Source organism: Pteronotus mesoamericanus, unplaced genomic scaffold (assembly GCF_021234165.1).
Source record: "Pteronotus mesoamericanus isolate MK-2021 breed Mesoamerican mustached bat unplaced genomic scaffold, CSHL_Meso_final contig_33, whole genome shotgun sequence".
Lineage (NCBI taxonomy): Eukaryota > Metazoa > Chordata > Mammalia > Chiroptera > Mormoopidae > Pteronotus > Pteronotus mesoamericanus.
The window spans coordinates 12,868,379-12,876,587 of record NW_026555135.1 but is presented as its reverse complement, the minus strand read 5'-3'; the positions used below and the strand labels follow the sequence as shown (position 1 = coordinate 12,876,587).

At 44.3% G+C, this 8,209-nt stretch overlaps 1 pseudogene; it reads left to right on the top strand.

Moving 5' to 3' along the window:
- The first annotated feature begins 6,940 nt into the window (after positions 1 to 6,940).
- LOC129072705 (60S ribosomal protein L18-like) lies at positions 6,941 to 7,473 on the top strand (annotated as a pseudogene).
- Positions 7,474 to 8,209: the final 736 nt, after the last annotated feature.

The window sequence follows — 8,209 nt, the reverse complement described above, 5'->3', positions numbered from 1 at the left end:
AGATGGAATGAGATCACGTGTGGAAAACACTTGGGAAATTGCTTGGCTTATATGGATGATGATACTTCATCTTTCTTGAATGCTGACTCTATGCCAGGTACTTTCTGATTATATGATTACATAGGTATGATTATCATGCCTATTTTACAGATGAGGATTTTAAACAAAACCAGAATTCAAATCCACACAATCTGACTACCAGCCCATACTCTTAACCATTTTGCAATGCTAACTATTGCACAGTTGGTAGTCAATCCATGTTGCACCATCATATTAATAAGATTGTCCACTAAAGCAGATACTCAGTATCATGTGCTAACACTTAATCCTGATGGTGACTCAAAATCATTTTATGGGAAAAAAGAAGACAGTGGGTCCTTGAATTATGTTGCCATAGGAACTCAACTCTTGTTTAACATATGAATCTTAATACTTAGCCTATGGTAAAATTTATTTCCTTATATGTTGTTTTGCTTAAAGTCGCAGAACCTATTGATGTCAAGTGAGGGCTTACTTTCTTAGGATATCAAAGGAGAAAGGAAATGCTAATTATTGAGCAAGGCTTTCTTTGAATAGCAACCACAGCAACCCTGTAACGAAAGTAACATTAATTCCATTTTTGCAGAGAAGAATACGGAAGTATAGATCTCAAGTGATTTACCCAAGGTGCCATGTGGTGAGTAGCACACCTGGGATGAATTCTAAGTCAAATGGATGCCTGACTGCACATTCTTTCCAGTGGACCACGCTGCTGAGAATACCCTGGGTTCTTATATGTTCCTTTTGCCCATTCATTTCTCAGATTTCTGTTGTATGTCTACCATGTGTTCAGTGCTATGCTAAGCATAGGGCAAAATCATGGACTTACCCTTGCGGAGCTCACAATCCACTGGGGCAATTAATGAGAAAATGGACCGTGACAGAGTGGGTTGCATCAAGTTCCGCGATGGAGGTCAGCACAGAATGCTCAGGAGAGAGTAGAGAAGGACCTCAAATGAACTGACTTGGGGATCAGAGAAGACTCCGAGGAGGAGGGGGCTTGTGGTGGCATGGTTCATAGCTTTCCCTGCAGGCTCCTTCATGGATCACTGTGGGAACCCCAGAGCAATGTTGCCAGGCAGCAACACTGGCAGAAATGCTCATATGACTTGATGAGACCTGGGGCAGTTTTGACTGGAACCAGAACTGATGGTGTTCCATCCATACTATGAAGCCACAGTCTGGTCCCTGGATGCCCTGCACTTATTCTCCAAGGCTGACCGGCTGACAAGCTCCTGCAGGCCACAGGCCTGTTTTAGTTCATTGATAGCTCTGTGGAATGCATGTATTTCTCATTAATTGTGGTTTTCCAAAATTAAATAAAAACCTTTGATTTACTTTAAAGATAGATTTGGTTAACTTTCATAAAAGCTTACCCAGCTCTTCTTTAAGGAGAGAACACAAGATTTGAGAGTTTAAGTCTTAGACCGAACTTAAATTAGTTCAGATGCTAAACTGTGTCTGTCAGCTTTCAGGGCCCATGGGCAACTTTTTTGAACCTTTTAAACCTCAATTTCCTCATCAGGAAAATGGGATAACAGTAATTTGACCTGAGTGTGTGACTGTTTGTGTATGGACTACATAAGGTAATATGAATGTTCCTTTTCTTGGTCTGCTTGCCCTTGACAATGTTCCATGTCTTTCCCCTTCTTGATTCTACGTGGCATAGGATGCAGCCTGCATTCCTCAGCTCCCGTATCAGCTGGCCTCCATCTGGCGTGGTGAGTGGGAGCTCCTGATGGGAGATTATAGGGTAGGAGAAAGGAGCAGGGGTATTCCTCCTCCCTACTTCTCTGGGTGAAAAGTTCAGAGCAGCTGCTTCTCCTCCTTGGCACCAGCTTCCTTCAGGCACGTCCCCATGGTCTAGGTTCAGCAAGTGAGGCCAGCACCACAGCCTGGGGGGCTCTACCTCCTCCCTTTCCCCCTTCAGCTGAGGGTGCCAGCAGCTTCCTGCTGAAGTTACCCTCTGGATGGCTTCATCACCTGCCTTCTTCCTTCTCTTCTGTAGCCATTTTCTGGAATTACATTCCCTCTGTTTTAAATATATAGAGAGCTTCTTTTTTGTGGTTAGATTCTGACTTCTGCCGTGAGTGAAATGCATTTGCCTGATAAGATTTATTTTCTCAGTGAATGATTAGGCAAAAAATCAGGTGAAAAGAGAGGGAGTAAAGCTTAGACCATGGGAAAGATTGGTTGTACATGTTGGTGTTTCTTAGCCCAATGTCTGCTGAATGGGTATTCAGTAAATGTGGCAATGATAATGAGAATTACTCACTTTCTGCTATGGAGAAACAAGCCATTGACTGGAAGAGAAGGGTAGAAAGATCTAACAGTTTCTGTTAACAATTGAGTGCTGGGAAGAGCTGGCCTCATCCTGGGTTGCCTGGAAGGGTTGGTCCCTCTGCCCAAGGTGCTCCCTAATCAAGAATGGGTTTTTGTATCTTCACAGCCTGGGGTGAGAACTTCTCCTCCTCACTCTAAGGACAGAGGAAGAATGTTTCAAGAATATTTTCCATAGCTATTCAACCAAGATCTTGTTTTCACATTCCTGCTGATGGCTTTCCAGCCCCACACCAATCTGTTGTTTACGTCCCGTGGCCATGTTACTTTAATTCCCAGCACAATCCAAGTCAGCAGCATCTAGATGGGCCCCAGTCAGAAGCAGAAAAGGTAAAACCCAGTCTATGCCACCAGGAAGGAGAATAGACAGGCACTGGACTGGGATCCCAGCCTGAAGGAGAGGAAACAGGAAGTGAGTTTCATGCATCTTTATATCCAAGTGCCCAAGATGGTGCCTAACGCAATAGGAATGAAGAAAGGCAGATGCATCCTGTGCTGCAAGTTCTGTAATAGGCCACCTCTCTGGCATCCTAACATCATCACACTGCCCGAGCAATGCAATGACTGGGCCAGCCATCTTCCATGCACTATCGCTAACCCTCACAACAACCCTGTGAGGTAGGGTTGTCAAGTCCCGTTTACACATTATGAAACCACTTAACCCCTAGTTTACAGATTATGATCTCTCAGAGGTTAAGTGATTTCTGCAAGTCTGCACATCTGATCAGTGTCAGAATTGGGATTCAAAGCCACATTTTTCAGGTTCTAAAATCTGCATTATTTCAATAATTCTGTCTTGCCTCCCTGACATCTTTGTGGCAGGCCTTTAAGAATACTCTGGGCAGCCACACTACATATTCTGTAATTGCCCTCACCAAAAGCCTGGGTGGACCACAGTTGGCAGCGTGAGAGGGAAAATGCCTCTGAGCCCAAAGGAATGAATCCACAGCAATCAGTCCCAGGGTCTCTCCTACAGCTCTGAAGCTAAACACCAGCTGTCACCTGGGAAACCAGAAGCTATCTGCAGAGGTCAGGGCCATTAGGAAGGGAAGGTTCACTTGGATACACATCCATCACTCTGAGATTGAGTGACATAAAAACAGATAGTAGCTATGGGTGACTCAATGGCTGGCATGAGAGTCAGGCTTTTGTTTTTGAGCCAGCTACCACTATAGTGAAGAACCATTGAACCAAAAGAAACTTAAAGACCAAAGCCACAGCCTTCTGATGACATTGTTCCTGTCCTTACATCACTATGATCTGAACTCCCTTGACATCACCAAGTCAATCACATTTCTGTGGTGCCTAAGATTCCAGCACACTGAGCCTCTACCTACTTGAATGTAAGAAGACCGGTCTTTGACAGAAACTCCTCTGAAATATTTCCGAGAAACCCAGAATTCTTACATGTTTCCAAGAATCAGTGCTGGCACCGGTTTCTTGCCAAACGTTGCAGCTGCTGCCTGAGGCCAGATGCTACCACCATCCTCATGAAGAGAGAAAGAGAAAGTTTGTTACATGTCTCCCTCAGCCAAGGCTCCACAACTTGGCCCCTTCATGTTGGTGTGTTAAGTAAAATACCTATTTAGGTTCATACACATATTCCCCTTCCAGCTGTGCATTTGTGGGGTGGAGGGCAGGCCCAGAGCTAATATCAACTCACAGAGTAGATCTAGAAACATGGCTTCCTTCTGGCCCTGGCTGTGCTGGGTCTGGCTACCTGCAGAGCCCCTCTTTCTTTGATGGACGATTCAGTTTAGGAGAATCTATAGCTCCTCTTGGCAAAACTGGCTCTTATCTGATAGTCATATGTTTTACATTTAAACTTCACAGGTAAATAGAATTCAGGTCCAAATCTCCAAGTGAGCTCCCCAGCCCTCTTATATATCAGTGGTTAAGAATGGATGTATGGGAAAGGAACAGAGTTATAGAATTACTTTTTTTTTTTTGTTTTTGGCCATTGGTTCTTGCTCAATGAGTATTTTATATTAGATTTCTTTTTTTGGACAGGCAAAAACAAACAAATCAACCAACCAGTATTTAACTAATTCACCATAAGACCTCAGATTAGAATCATAGATTATTAGTTTTGAGAAGGGAATTTACAGATAACTTAGGTCAGTGGTTTTCAGTTTGTGAGCTATATACCTGGGTGCTTGTGGATGCTAATACTTTAATCTAAACATTTTCTAGATTCTGAATACATGGTACATCCCCATCACATACAATACTATTTTTCAAACATCTATGTCTTTGTTGAGATGAACAAACTATAAATGTATCTCAAAATGTAGCTGAATTCATTATAGTTTTTAGTTGTTACATATTTTCTCCAACAACCAACATAAAAACACATTTACATTTATATAGCAATAGTTCACAAAATTTTTTGATGTAAAAAAAGGCATCCTCACATTCAAAGGAGGTTATGATACTTCTCTTGTAGGCCTGCATTTTGGAGAATCACCTGGGGGTGCTTGTAAAATGTCCCCCAGATCTAAGAATACGTATCTAGTAGTGGGGCCTAGAAATCTGCATTTTAGGCACATTCTCCCAGTGATTCATCTACACACTGAACTGTGAGAACCTCAGCTCAGGTCCACCCATTTATTTTATGGGCTAGGGAATTCCAGCTCAGAGTGATTGGGCCAAGGTCATAAAACCCTGGTCAATAGCCCCATCTATCCCACACATGTCTTGTCCCTCTCAGGCCGAGCAAGGGGCCAAGCAAACTTTCTCCTCTCCCAGGGAGGGACCAGTTGACGAAGACCCCAGGGCCTGAGCATAGCAGCCAAACACTAACTCCAATGGGTGAAAATTTTTTCTCTGCGAGGTCTTCCATCTTTGCCCTCAGGTCTCACAAACTCCATCACCCCCACCCCCCATCGAGCAAGCAAACCAGTGGCCCCTCTGCCCTCTGTTGTCTGGCATGTGTGGCTTCTAGGCTTTTACCTGAGCATCTCGCACTTCCTGACCCACCCCACCACTCCCTCCCATCCTGTCTGTTGGTAGATTTCACCAATCCCACATTTCTCTCGAGTTCCACTTTCCGATTCTGCCTCAGGAACGTTTTTCAGGACCATCTACACTTTGCTGATCACTCTGTGAACTGGAATCCTTCTGCACCTGAATGTGTGCTTGTTTTTATTTTGTTTTGTGTGTGGACAAAGTGTGTTTCAGAGAATGTCTGGTGCAGGGTGTACATGTCGGTTCTTACCTGATGAATGAACGAGTCCAGATATGCATGACACAAACTCCAAAAATGTTCAGTGTGAACATACACATTATTCAGCTTTTTATTTATTTATAACTGTTCTCCAGACACTTTTTGCCATGGACCTGCCAAAACAAAATGAACCGATTGTGAGCCTTCTCTCAAAGAGTTTGTATGCTGTGAGTGGATTAGATTCTTCCTGATTTTTTTTTTTTTTTGTAAATTGGCACAAATTTAATTTTTTTCCTGTCCCCAAATGAATTATAGTTATCTAACTTTGTAATCCAATAGCAAAATTGTGAGGGAGAGCAATCATCAATGAAAACACAAATACTTAATAAATAATGTATTTATTCAATTCCAGAACACATCCTGTATTCTGGGCCATTTATAAACAGCATCTCATTTTCTCCTCAATGCAACCCTTCGAGCATGCCATTATTTCTGTTGTCATGATGGAAAAAATGAAGCAAGTGACTTGCCCAAGATCCCATCAAATGTGACATCAGGTTTCAAACCCAGTTTTGTGCAATAAGCAAGACTGTGTTCTTATCCACTGCTCTACATCACCACCCTATCCCCTGACAGTCCTCCTGTATTCAGTGTTTCATAACTGCTGAAGTGCAAGCAGTTGCTAGAGGATATAATGAAATGAACAAGATGAGTCACCAGGGGTAAGCAGCAGGCCTGATGTGATTGCTGAGTTCATTATCAGTAAGCTGAGTCAGGAATTACAGAACATTAGAATCTACTGCACGAACCCCCAAGCTCTCAGTGCGCTATGCAACAAACTGGGGCACATTATTGTTCTCAGATGCTGAGTGTGGTGGCTTGACCTGCATTCCCACTCATTTACCCTGGCGCCTTCTCTCCTTCAAGGGTGGTTCTCTAGAAGCAGTTTAGAGAATTCAGATTTAAAAAGCTTGTCCCAGGCCTCCTGTGCCTGACTCATTGTGTGGTCTCTCACTGGTGAGTCACCAGTCTGTGACTCAGTTTTCATGCCCCACACAGGGCTCAGAGTTTGACTGTCCAGATTCTGGGGACAGATTTCTATAGAGGCGGCATAAAGTTAGTAGTGTACTGGGCTCAAAAGGTTACCTGATGAGTATCATAGACTAGTTCTTGGTAATAACTGGGCCCTCACGTGGCCCCTTGCCTGTTTGCATGCAAGACATAGCTCAGTTGAGACACCTGGATGACACCATTCCCAGAACAGGCTACTACGAAGATGCAGCAAGATCTTGGAATGGGATTTTTCTTGCCACTAGCTCACCCGAGATCCCAACATGATAAACATCAGGATTCAAAAATGAGCTTCCTGGACCTAGTGGAGCAGGAGGCAGCGTCATGGGGGTCAACATTAGTCACAACAGAGGCTGAACGCTTCAGCACAAGGAACCCAAGAGCCAGGATATCTACCTAAGGCTGTTGCTCAAGCTATACAGATTCTGGCCAGACAAACCAACTCCACCTTCAACCAAATGGTCCTGAAGATGTTGTTCATGAGTCCCACCAAGCAGCTGCCCTCTTTCCTGGATGATCTGGAAGATGTAGTTTCCTGGCTGGGAGGGCAAAACTACTCTAGTTGTAGGGACTATAACTGATGATATGTGGATGCAGGAGGTACCCAAACTAAAAGCGAGGGCACTTCATGTGAGCAGCTGTGCTTGGAGCCACACCTTCAAGGCAGGGGGTAGGATCCTCACTTTTGGCCAGCTGGCCCTGAACTCCTGCAGGGACTGTGGCACCGTCTTGCTCTCTGGCCTCAAAAGGGACAGGAGGTGTACAGGCATTTCAGCAAGATCTAAGGAACCCCTCACAGCCACACCAAACCTTACCTGTGCTCCAAAGGCTGGAAGTTTGAGCTTGGGAGAGGTTGATGTGCCAGCCATAGCTACAAAAACTAACCCTAGACCCTCCCTTGTTATTAAAAAGATCTTGGATTCTGAAAAAAAATGTAAGATTCAAAAATGAGTATGATAATATACTCCAAGATGCAGGTTTTCAAGGGTAAAGGCTCATGTACCGTCAGTCTTTGCCCTCATCCAGGTTGAGGAGAGGAAAATGGATCAGAGAGAGTGGAACAGTAAGAGAATTGAAGAGAGATTCCTTTGGAGAGCTGCTATTTCTCTCTTCCTTCGGGGGACGCTCAAGGTGCTGCAGGAGAACATCAAAAGATGCTTCTTGCAGGAAGGAAACACAGATATCCGGTGTCTTGGTCATGACTGAGAAAGCCAACTGTGACTGGCTCTTGGCTTCTGCCTCCAGGAGGCAGAGGATAAGAAAGGGATGACTTGCTACCTAGGTGGTGCAGGAACCAGGAGAGTGCTGGGTGGATTTGGATTTCATTTCCAGAGTTTTCAGGGTAAAGGATGCATTGTTTCCTGTGCAAGAAATGTGAGCCATACCAGGAAGACAACCATCGTGTGGTTGGGTCATCTTTGGCCTTACGTGCCTGCTGGAGGAGTGAAGGGGTTTTGGCAGGAAGACAAGATGTGCTGCTCCCCAAGGCCTCAAGTTGCACCAGAAATGGAGCCATATCTCTCAGTTTCAGGGGAACTGTAGGAGAAAAGTCATAGAAGGATACTTTGGGAAAGCCCAGCACATGGCCCCATG